Here is a 12,777-nt window from a genome sequence, read left to right as displayed (position 1 = left end):
GAATACCATGGGCAGGAAAAAAAAGAAAAAGGCACTTAGGATGGTGCTTAGCACATTCCCACCACTATTTAGGTGTTTATTAGAGCACAGTAACAACTTGTCCCACTAAGAATGTTTTAAAACTGTAAGATTCACATGATGCTTTATTCCATAAAGACTGTTAATGAAGATGCTTTAACATTCCTAAATTACCTTTCCTTTGCCTGCTCAGAAAGTTCTTCTTTTCAACCTAAATGCCTTACACTGTGCTACTGAGTCTCATGTGGAAATGCTTGTCCCCCGAGACCCCCCCCCCCCCCCCCGCTCCCCCCCGGCCTAGTTTTGTCCTCATGGACCTGAAATGCAGTGTATTCCCTCTCTGGCCTTAATTCCTGTGTTCTGACTCTCCAGTTGACTCCTCAGCTCCACTAATCTGAACCCACTCCATTTTTTTCCATGCTGTTAAGCAGAGATGTGCTTGAGGCTGGTTACCATACCATGGGCAGATGACCTCATAGTTTCTGATGCCATCTTTCAATTTATATAACTCAGCCCTGAGTGTGATTTTAAAAATAATGGCCCTAAATTGCTGACATTTTGTCATCGGCTCAGACTCCTCAATCTTTCTGTGCTCCCTGGGTTGAATGGGATCAGCTGGAGCAAGATGCCTCTGTGCGGTCCTGCATTGGCTGCGCTTGGCGAGTGACCTGCAGTAGGGCTGTGTGTTCCCTGGGAGTAAGACGGGTAATGATTATAGCGACAGTGCTGCTATTGTGTCCAGAGGTTTGGGGCTGTAATTTCATAATGAAATTGAAAAACAGGAGATTAAAAACCTGAAGCTAGCACAGTAATTATATTTAAGTATCACAAATCATCTCCCCGTGTTTAGTTAGGTGTTTGAGATTTGGCCTCTTTGTGGAGTGCAGTCACGTCGCTTCATACATCTGCAAAATGGAAAGCTTCTAATTTATGGCCAAAATGTGGAAATTGGTTTCTCCTAATGGGAAGGTGACGAGAATGGTATTGAATTTGAAGGAGCTGGTTTGCTTCATTGACCAGAGTCGAGAAGGGAGGTTGTGGAACAGCTGCCAAGGTAAAGGTATGTTTGGGTCTTTTCATGGTTTAATTCCCATATACGCAGATGTGACTACAGGCATTCTCTTTAGAACTGACATAGGCTGGCCTGGGAAATTCTTCAGGCTTTCAGCAAGCAGTGCAGTTGCAGGGGTATAAACGCTTCTCCTGAGACTGAGTTTCTGGTAAGGATGAAAGACAACCTCCAGTTTGTTCCTCACAGGTAGGTAGGTGTAGCACTGGCTGTGCCTGGTCTGCTCGCTGCTGGGGAACTTGCCTACACCTGCAGGCGCATTAGTTTGAGCTCTGGTGGGATGCGAGGTGGGAAAGGTGTAAGTGGTGGTGGCTGGCAGGCGTTCCTGGGCGGTAAAGAATGGGGAGTTAGTTAGGCTCAGGGCTGTTCCTTAATATGAAGTTAGAGGGGAAGGCGATTTAAGACTAATATCTCTGTCTCCTTGATTTCTAGGAAATGGCAGATATAAAATGATCATAGAAGGAAGTTGTGAAAGGGATAATTATTATTGTCAGTCATCTGCTGATTATCTTCTATGAGCCATGCACTTTTTGTTACCATCTTTAAACTTTACAGCAGATACTGCTATAAGGGCATCCTGTCCCTATTATACCTCCCACTGGCACATAATTTCTGTTGATGCAGGCACTGCAGATTATCTCTGCTTCCCCAAACCTTTCCTTTCAGATTCTCTGCGATTCGACAAGGCCAAGTACCTGGAGGATCTAAACTGCTTTGGGCCGGTGTTTGTTGATGACAAGTGTAAAAGTGTGGTCTGCCCGTCACCAGTATTGAAATCACTTGGGGAGCTTGCTGTACCTCCCAGGCTTCAGCAACATGCCCTACCCAGAGAGATTCTGGGTCATTTGGTTTGTGGGGAGAGGGTTTGAGGTCTAGGAATGTGGATTTTGAACAGCCACCCCTGGGATTCTTATTTACAATAAATCTTGAGAATCATTGCCTTAGGGCTCTCTCCCCCAGGAGTAGGGCAGTTCCAAAGGATGTGTTAAGTTGAAATTTGCTCTGTGGTGTGTGGGCCTATTGCTTAGTCCCCAGCTTAAGCTCCTTGTGTTCGGTGGAAGTGCCTGCTTTGATTGGTTCCACTTGCTCTAGAAAGGCTGGGCTTCTCTGCAACTTTACCCACCGCCAAAGACTTCAAATAGAGAGGAGGGAGGCCTGCCAGGGAAGAGGGCCTATCTCCAGCAGTAAACTTGTCACTATCCAGGACCTACGGTCGTTTCTGTTTCCACTGGAAACTCACTGAACATTCTAGCACTATTTGTATTTTTGATGGAGTATTTAAAAACTCGCTCAGTAGTGTCCGACTCTTTGTAACCCATGGACTTGTAACCTGCCAGGGTGCTCTGTCCATGGGATTTTCCAGGCAAGAATACTGGAGTGGGGGGTCAAACCTGAGTCTCCTGTGTCTCTTGCATTGCAGGCAGAGTCTTCACTCACTGAGTGAAGCCCTATATAAAAACAGCATTTCAATTAAATTGAGCAAACATTTATTGAGTAGTTGCTGATGCTGAAGTGTTGTTCCAAGGGGGAATGGCATACATAAATTAAACAGTTTCCAGCCTTCATCCAAGGGACTGTGCTCTAATGCTCTCATCAGTCCTGACACAGAACTGTGGCAAAATAAGCTGTGACCTCCCATAAGATGGGGCTTCTGAAGAGGGGAGTCACCACAAAGCACTCCGGGAATGTTAGGGTGGAGCCAGTTCATTCCAGCTAGGCAGAGGCTTCTTTGAGGGAAATGGTCCAGGGTAGTATTTTTCAACCTTGTCTGCATTTTAGAATCACTTGGGGGAGGTTTTTTTTTTTAGTCTTAATATTGAAGCCATACCCCATAGCAATCAAATCAGAATTTCTGGAGTTTGATCACAGGCATCAGTGTTTTTTTTTTTTTTTTAAGGCTCCCTACGTGATTTGCCTGGGCAACCACAAGACTGAGAGCCACTGATACAGAAAGAAAGATACGCTGTCACTGGGATGAACGATAGGCAGAGATGGAAAGGTATTCCAAGGATGAAGAAAGGCCTAGCTAGGGGCAGCAGAGTAAAAGCTCTAGTTGGAGAATGCTGCTCAGTGGGGTGTGATTGGAGTGCAGGACTCCCGGAGTGAGTGAGGAGGGAAAATTATTATGCTAATTAAGTAGGATTGGATTAAAGTGTTGTGTCAAGGAATTGGGAGATGGTGTGTTTCTGCACTGTGTTTGGAATCCACTCTCACCTCACGTTAACATGGAGAATGAGCCTCAAAAGCTTGTTGCCGCCCAAGGTACTGGCCGGTCAGAGCAGGTGACGGGACACGCGCTCAGTTAGTTCCCTCTGCAAGGCTCTTTGCCTTAGACCATCCGTCTCAAGCTTGTGCCACCTTTAGCATTTTCTCTTGGCATCTGTTCTTTGCCATTTTTCTTTTATAAAAGCAAACTGAAGGTAACTTGGGGTCAGTGTGGTAGGAAGGTATTCATTCAAGTTAGGCAGGAACATGGCAGTAGTTTTCCTCTTTTTTACTGGGCCCCTGTGAGGATGATGTAGGAGAATTGCAGGGCATACTGGGGGCAGATGTTTGCGAGTAAAAGTATGTATGTTTCCATGTTCTTGCAGCTGCATCCATTTTGTGCCTGATTCCATGGAGGCCTGGTACTTTATCCACTTATTGCTGTTTCCGGGAAGTTAATTTGCAGGTGCTATAAATATGCACGGTTCATATACTTCATTTATTCTTTCTCCCTTGAAGCCTCTCCTCTTTATTAGGCACTTTGCATTTGTCTGTTCGGTGCTTGTACTTTTTATGTCACTCTTTCGTTAGTAATATTACAGGTAAAGCCACTCAATTATCTTGGGCTCTTTCTGTGCTTTGGGCAAGTCCATCTGTGAAGCCCAGGGGGAAGTCCATGGTTCAAGGTTTTGTTTCTTGTTACAGGTAGAAAAACCAGGAGCGTTCAGGAGAGAACTTGTTTTCTTCTATTAATAGTGTGGAGGCTAAGCATTCACACAACAAAAGTCTAAAATAGTTCATAAAATAATGCTACCCATGGATCCACCTTTCCACTCATCTGTTGACATACTTGTTCCTCCCAGATATCACCTGTCCATTAGAGAAGGTTGTACAATATAGTCATTCAGAATACAGAGACTCTATAACCAGTCTGCTTGATTTGAAATGGTGACTTTTCTACTTGTTTAATTCCATTTTCTTTCAGTTTTATTTATTAAGTTTGCTTTTATTGATTTATTTATTTGGCTGTGCCAGGTCTTAGTTGCAACATGTGGGATCTAATTCCCTGACCAGGGATTGAACACAGGCCTCTGCATTGGGAGCACAGAGCCTTAGCCATTGGACCACCAGGGAAGTCCCTCTTTCATCTTTAAAATAGACATAGTAATAGGAACAATCTCACAGAGTTGTGATGATTGAGGGATTAATGTATGTAAATTGCTTAGAAAGTACCTGGACCTAGGGAAGTTGTATGTTTGCTGTGCTGTTATTATTATGTTTGCTACTGTTAATCATTACATATAAAATATATCAGTAGATAAATTCGGTATATTGGCTTCCAGTTTTGTGACTGTAGAATTTATACAGAGGAAAAAAAAATTGGAAAGGGAGTTTTGGCTAGATCATGAAGGGCCTTTATTGCAGGTTAGGCTTCCCAGGTGGCGCAGTGATAACGAATCTGCCTGCAACACAGGACACTCGGGTTTGATTCCTGGGTTTGGAAGATCCCCTGCAAATGGAAATAGCAACCCACTCCAGTATTCTTGCCCCCCAAATTCCATAGACAGAGAAGTATGGAGGGCTGTAGTCCATGGGGTCACTAAGAGCTGGACACGACTGAGCGTCTGAGCATGTGTGCAGATAGTGAGAAAGTCTTCTGGTTTTGATCTTGGTAACAGATGTCTATCAGAAAGCTATTCTTGCACCTTTGTTCACAGTAAATCATTTGCAGAATCAGAACAATTAGGGGGCAATTTTAATGGTCCAAGGTATAGTGAAACAAGGAAATGAATGAAAGTAGTGACAACAGAAATTGATACTTACATTTGGACACTAAAGTTTCTTTCTGTGGTTAGATTCTGCTTGGCTTGAGAAGGGGAGATAGGCACTTCATTTGGAGCCACAATTTTGGTGAATTGGTGCTCTCCATCTCCATCCTTGATGAGACGGGAGATTGCTATGAAGGTCTTATTGCTGGTTATTGGAGGCAGAGTGGCTAGTGCTGTTCTGTTCTGTACTTTTACATGGCTCGTTATCAACAGGACCCAGATAGCTCTTGAAGCAAGCCTGCCTATTCTCCTTTCCACCTAATTGCTGTGTGGAACTTGGGTTCATGCACAGAGTTATCTTGATTAAACAGTACATTTATAAATGGAGCTATAAAAATTCATATACTACTTTGAGAGGGCCCTTTCAGACATTAACATTCAAGGCTGCTGTGGTTGGGCTGAGAACAGCCATGGTGGATATTTTCCAGATTCTAGGGTGTGACACCTTAGGTTTTCTGTCTGTATTCATGTCTTGTCTTCTTCCGCAATCAATAGACAATAAAGTGAAAAGATATAACCTAACTGAAGATAGATGGAGTGGACCAGAAGTTGAAAATAGGGAGGAGACTGCACAGTTCTGCAGTCTGTCCCAGAATCAAACATTTTTGTGGCATGATCTGGGAGAAGACAAACATTTATGGCCAGACCTCACTAAATTGAACAATTGTGGGGATGGTGCAGACAGATTTGTGGGGTAGTTGGAAAGAAATGCAGTTCTATTATTTTTAGTTATAGACTGGTAACCTGAGCAAGGCAATGAGTTATTGCCTAAGTGCATTGTGTGTGTGGGGGGGGGGGGGGGGTTGGCCTTACTGTATAATTAGGAATATCAGTTATTAATATTAAATATCTTTGATTATTTTCCTCTGTTTGATGGTCTGTATCATCTCTTTTATGCTCTCATTTGCCCATAAAAGACTCTTTAACATTAACAGTAAAACTTCCTTCAGCCCAACTTCAGTCCAGATTGCTCTAAAAGTTTGGAGTAACTAGGGTACTTCTGAATGTGGAAGGTTTTTATTGAGAAGATGTAATAGAATCACGTATGGAAAGTGCTGAGTACAACAGATAATGAGTTCATTTACTCCCTCTTTCCACTTGTGTGTTTGTTTTTTTTTTTTTCTTTTAACTTTATTTTCATTTTTGGCTGTACTGGGTCTTTGTTGCTTTGCAAGGGGTTTCTCAAGTTGCAGTGAGCAGAGGCCTCCATTCTTTTGTTGCGGTGTGTGGGCTGCTTGTTGCGACAGCTTCTCATGTTGTAGGGTGCAGGCTTCAGTAGCTGCAGCACAGGGGTTAAGTAGTTGCAGCTCCGGGGCTCTCGAGTGCAGACTCAGTAGCTCTGTGGCCTGTGGATTGAACTCTGTGTTCCCTGCATTGGCAGGTGGATTCTTATCGCTGTGCCACCAGGGAAGTCTTTACTTTCTGCTTTGAATGAGGGAATGGCTAAGTTTGAAGTTGTAGGATACTGCTCTCTCACCTCCACCCCCTAGAAAGTAATCTTGTAGGGCAGATGTTCTGGGACCTAGGGATGGTTTTGAGTGGTAGGTGGGGAGGAGTATTGCCCAGAGCCCAGGTGTCCCTGCCTTCTTGTGTAGAACTTAGTGGTTCTCAAACTGTCATGTGCTGGAGGATCATCTCCCCTCTGTCTCCCCAAGGGATGGAGTCAGGCTCTATAGATCTTGAGGAGTTGCTCTCTGGCAGAGACTAGGTTTACAAATCCCTATAGTCAAAGCTATAGTTTTTCCAGTAGTCATGTACAGATGTGAGAGTTGGACTGTAAAGAAGGCTGAGCACCGAAGAATTGATGCTTCTGAATTGTGGTGTTGGAGAAAACTCTTGAGAGTCCCTTGGACAACAAGGAGATTTATTTATAGGAAATCAACCCTGAATATTCACTGGAAGGACGGATGTTGAAGCTTCAATACTTTGGCTACCTGATGGAAAGAGTGGACTCATTGGAAAAGACCCTGATGCTGGGAAACATTGAAGGCAGGAGGAGAAGGGGACGATAAAAGATGAGATGGTTGGATGGCATCACTGACTCGATGGACATGAGTTTGAGCAAACTCCAGGAGATGGTGAAGGACAGAGAAGCCTGAGCTGCCACAATCCATGGGGTTGCAAAGAGTTGGACATGACTGAGGGACTGAGCAATCCAAACCTGGCCTGTTCTGCTCCCCTAGTGCCCACTTAGCATTCCTGGGCTGGTAGGAAGACAGAAGTTTCCTCATCAGAGATGTGAAGCTCTCGCATCCCCCCTCCTTTTTTTTTTTTTTTTTGTCCTTTTAAATTCACACTAAAGAGAATTTTAGATATGCAGCAAAGCAGGAAGGAAGACTGACCTTGCCTGTCTCCATAGTCTCAGGGAGATGAAGGGAGTGCCTGCATTTGGAGGCAGCTAGGGATTTGTGGTGTTCCAGAAGACCTCAGCTCTCAAATGGGCTCTTGGCAGCTTCACTGATAATCACAGTCTGATTGCTGCTGGGCTTCCTTATTTAAGATGCTCTTAAATTTTCTCTTCTAACAGTATAAGGTTATGTCTTCACCAGCTCCTCAAATTTTAAAAAAAGAAACAGAGGGAGGCAAAATAAATCCCAGAACATTTTCCTCTCCTCTTTCTAAAGGTTGCAAACATAAATCATATTTGAGAACAATGAATGGAACTTATTTTTTATCTTCAGAAAGCTAGGCCTCTGGGCATCTTAAAAAGTCTCTTTATTTTAGAAAGGAAGGAAACTGGTAAGGCGGAAGGGCTATGCTCCTGGGATCCGGAAACTCGGCTTTGCCACCAGCTGCCCGGGGCCCCTCAATCAGAACCAGTCTCCACTTTGAGCTACTTTCTCTCTCTCTAAAACATGGGAGCCCTGAAGCTATTGCAGTGATAATGTCTTACGATTCTAGTGATGGGCTCAATGCCTGCATTGTAGACTTTTTGTGGATTTTGTTGCCCTATATCAGATTTGTGAGGTGTAGCATGTACCATCCATCTTTGCTGCACTCATGGTGGCTCTTCACTAACGTTTCTAGAATTGTGGTGTGCTAGTGCTAGGGGGAACCCTGTGAGAACAGGTGGTTCACCCTGTGTGCATTTTACACATGAGACCACATGGATACCCCTACTCGCTTTACGGAAGGTTGAGGCGTCATTTGGGGCCTTTTCCCCTTAGGATTTGCCTTTCTCTTCAGTGGGTTTAAAACATTGTGTTGCCCCCTCACCAGAGTGTTGTCTTTCAGTTCATATTCCTTTTGTTTCCCCTGTGACACTGGAGTATTCAGTTGGTTTTGGGCAAAAGTGTTCCTGTGGCCTCCAGTGTTTTAAAAATTATGCACCCCTTGTGAGAAGAATTTGATCATATAATGCTAATATATTTACACACTTCACAGACACATTTAGGCAGAGTCGGACACGACTGAGTGACTGACACATCATCTGCAACCTTATGTTTGAAAGGACATTTCAGTATCTGGTTATTGAGCACGCACACTCAGAAACATTCAGATAAAATCCGAGTCAAATAAAGATGTAACAGAAATCTGTTTCTAACTGTTCCCTCCAGGTCAGCCTGCTCCCAGCTGCCTTTGGGTGTCGGGGTTATCTGTTCCTGTGTCAGCTTTGGGAATGCTCCTACGCAAAGTTCTATGTAGCAAGACTGCAGGCCATTGAGAAAATGTGGTGATTAAGATTCAGCAACTAAACTGGATGAATAGAAATCTGGGTAGCAGTTGAGCTGGTGGGAGTGGGTAAGCCATAGTTATATCCGGGGTCACCAGATACATTCCTGGTGTAGAATTCCAAAGTGGCCCCTCCTCTTGGAGTCTCCTCCCACTCTGAGATTTGGCCAGTTTTCCTTGACCAGATTAGGTCAGCCACACCACTGGGGTGAGGTTGTGAAGCTACCTCTTCCCACATATTCTGGTTTGGTATTTTAAAAAATGCTCACTTTTCCACCAGCCTCGGTTCAGTCTTTTTAGTCTCTCTAGCAGTAAGTGTGCCAGAAGTCAGGAGTTCTGGCAGTGTGATTCGGCTCTGCTCCCCTGATGGCAGCTAGCACAGGCCTCGGGGCACAGAGCCTCCTAAGGTGAACTGACTCAAGTATCAGTCATTCAGAAGGCCCCACATGGTGGAGTCTCTGCCCACTTCCTCAGCCATAAACTGACCTCTTAGCTCTCCTGGCACTTCTCTGCTCTCCTCCTGGAAAGGGCTCTGGTTTTGTTTCAGAGCCTTCTCATTTCTTAAGTATTTATTTATTTACTTGGCTCTGTCGAGCCTTAGTTGCAGCATGTGGGGCCTTGAGTGCATCCCGTGGGGTATTTCCTTGCCGCGCACGGACTCTCCAGTTGCGGCCCACAGGCTCTGAGGTGTGCAGGCGCAGCAGTTGTGGCATGTAGGCTTGGTTGCTCCATGTCCCCTGCATTGCAAGGCAGATTCTTAAGCACCGCACCTCCAGGGAAGTTTTTTCCCATTTGTTTCTGTTCCCTCTGTCTGAAGGATCAATACTTCTAGCCGCCTCATCTTTTTGCTTGGCTGACTCCTTATCTTTTAGATAAACAGTTATAAGTAACACTATTTTTGGTCTTCCTAAACTAGGACAGGTATCTCTGCTGTGTGCTTCCATGGCCCCCTCACTTCCTTTAAATCAGCTTTTATCATAGTTTTCAATTCTTATTTACTAATTGTTGTCCCAAGTCTGCTCTACCAGGACAAGGATTCTAATCTTCTTGCTCATCCTTGTTTTCTCATTGCAAAGCTTAAGGCATGGGACATGGTAGGTTATCAATCCCCTGTCTTGACTGAATAAAGTACATAATAAAACAACATATGTTAATGGGGTTATTGGTGACGATATACGTGTCAGTTTCAGTGGCAATAATTAACACTGCTAGGTTTTAAGTGCTTGGTTCTATGAGAAAGAATGATTGAAAGTAAACAGAAGGGAAATGGAACTTATGACCAAAGCATTTTTATGTCTTCTGATGCCTGGTACTAGGCAAAACTTTCTGTAAATAAAGAAAAATACCTTGATGGACTTAATTTACATAGTATAAAAAACAAAAAAATTAAAGACATTATTTTGCAATATGGTGTTTACTATGTACAATCTATAAAAAAAAAAATCTCAGGTGTCAATACCAACATGCACTTACTCATTCGCTCAGCAGGCTTATTCTTTTTTAAAAAAACTTTTTAATTTTGTTTCCCCATATGGCTCAGCGGTAAAGGATCCACCTGCCAAGGAGACACAGGTTTGATCACTGGGTCAGTAATATCCCTTGGAAAAGAAAATGGCAACCTACTCCAGTATTCTTTCCTGGGAAATTGTTGGACAAAGGAGCCTAGAGGGCTACAGTCCATGGGGTCGCAAAAGAGTTGGATATGACTTAGCAACTAAACAACAAATAACTGATTAACAATATTGTGATAGTTTCAGGTGGACAGCAAAGGTACCTTGTATGTACAAAGCCATACATGTACATGTATCCATTCTCCCTCAAGCTCCCTTCTCATCCAGGCTGTAGGTTTAGTCTTTGTGAATGTGCAGACACTGTTCTATATGCTTAGGAGCCAACAGTGAACAAAATATACAATATCTGACCCAAAGGAACATACATTCTAGTGGTGGAGACAGTCAATAAAGAAAATAAATAAGATATCTAGAATATTAGAAGCTGGCAAGTTCCATGAGAAAAAGGAAAGGGGGAAAGGACATAAGAAGTGTGTGGTGGTGGTGGTGGATGCAATTTTAGATTCACTGGCCAAGAAAAGAGTCACTAAGATGGCCCTTGGGTAATGATCTGAAACGGGGTGAGGTAGTGATGTAGGCGGGCTTCCCTGGTGGCTCAGACAGTAAAGAATCCGCCTGCAGAGCAGGAGGCCCAGGTTTGATCCCTGGGTCAGGAAGATCCCCTGGAGAAGGGAAGGGCTACCCACTCCAGTATTCTTGCCTGGGAAATCCCATGGACAGAGCAGTCTGGCGGGCTATAGTCCATGGGGTCGCAAAGAGTCGGGCGCGACTGAGTGACTAACACTTTCACTTTGACTTCTGTGAGCTGGGCAGGTATCTGAGAGGCAAAGAGGTGTGGAGACCACAGGGTAAGATAGAATGTTTTCACCATCCTTCATGTTTATGAACCAGAACCAGCATGTTGGGATCAAAGTGGACTGTTATAAGAATCTGTAAGTATTTCCTCTCTTTGGACAGCTGCCCTAGCTAAATCCTTAGCCTGAAAATGTAGTTGGAGCATAAGTGGGTTTATTTCTTCTTAAAAAGTTTGTTAGAAAGTTCCTACAGAAGCCTTTCTTTTCCCTCTTGTGGGTCAGAATTCTGCTTTGTTATCTGTGCTTACCCTGTGAGCTCTAGTCTGTGGCAGAACCACCTCTCTGAGAGCTTGTATTCCTTGAGGTCAGGGCACATTTCTTGTTTAACTAGTTTACACAAGTCTTATCACACTGTCCCCTGCATGGGGACCTGATAACTTATTTTGGCTGATAATGGAAGGGCTTTTCTGTCTACTTCTGTCCCCCTTGATGGCTTCCTTATCTGTTCTCCTGTAGCACTGACTGTGAACTCATTTCATTACTTAATGAAATTTTATCTTTTTTTATTGCTTATTTTGTGCAGCTGTCTTATCTGTCCAACTACAGGACTTCCCCGGTGGCTCAGACGGTAAAGCATCTGTCTACAATGCGGGAGACCTGGGTTTGATCCCTGGGTCGGGAAGATTCCCTGGAGAAGGCAGTGGCAACCCACTCCAGTACTCTTGCCTGGAAAATCCCATGGACAGAGGAGTTTGGTGCAGGCTACTGTCAATGGGGTCACAAAGAGCCGGGCACAACTAAGCGACTTCACTTTCACTTTTCAGAGGGGAACTTGCATTTTCTTTCTGAACTTTAGAGTGCTGGTTCGTAATGGGTAAGCTATGTATACATCACTAGTTGTTGTTGGTCATAGTGCTTGTCCCTTTTAGGCGAGTGAACCAGCATCTTATTTTTCCAGTGTTTTATTTTTCTGGTTTACAGTCTGTGTCTTGAGCTCAGTAATACTTAGGACTTGGCCTGGATACACTGCTGGAGAGCCAAGGGGAACAGTATAGTTATTAAGGGACAAATCCTTTGTGAATTTTTATCCATAAATCTTCCAGTATAAGGATTTTTGTACAGAACAGTGGTTTTCTGCAGATTGACAGTTCTTCGAGAATCCTCTGCTGACTATTCATGACATCCATGTTGTAAGTTAATTGTTCTTTTAATTTTATTGATAATTTCTTTCTTGCTTGGTGATCATTTCCTCAAAAATGGTTGTTCACTCCAAGACAATTACTATTAAAAAAAATTAGTGAAAGTGTTAGTCTCTCAGTCGTGTCTGACTCTTTGTGATCCCCTGAACTGTAGCCCACCAGGCTTCTCTGTCCATGGAATTCTCCAGACAATACTGGAATGGGTAACCATTTCCTTCTCTAGTGGATCTTCCTGACCCAAGGATTGAACCTGAGTCTCCTGCATTGCAGGCAGATTCTTTACCATCTGACACACCAAATTAATTTTCATTCACATTTTCTTGATGGTTATTGCCTCAAAAATAGTTGCTCACTCTAAGACAATTACTATAATTTCTAGTAAAAGAGAGTAACAAAGCCAGGTGCAGCTGCGGGTGCTGG

At 43.7% G+C, this 12,777-nt stretch overlaps 1 protein-coding gene across 5 annotated transcripts in view; it reads left to right on the top strand.

Annotated features, from left to right (window-relative positions):
• AUTS2 (activator of transcription and developmental regulator AUTS2) overlaps positions 1-12,777 on the top strand; it is a 1,205,607-nt gene that overhangs the window by 183,643 nt on the left and 1,009,187 nt on the right. The gene's annotated exons all lie outside the window — the stretch shown is intronic.

The sequence above is a fragment of the Ovis aries genome, chromosome 24 (genome assembly GCF_016772045.2).
Source record: "Ovis aries strain OAR_USU_Benz2616 breed Rambouillet chromosome 24, ARS-UI_Ramb_v3.0, whole genome shotgun sequence".
Lineage (NCBI taxonomy): Eukaryota > Metazoa > Chordata > Mammalia > Artiodactyla > Bovidae > Ovis > Ovis aries.
This window is presented reverse-complemented; position numbering and strand designations above follow the sequence as displayed.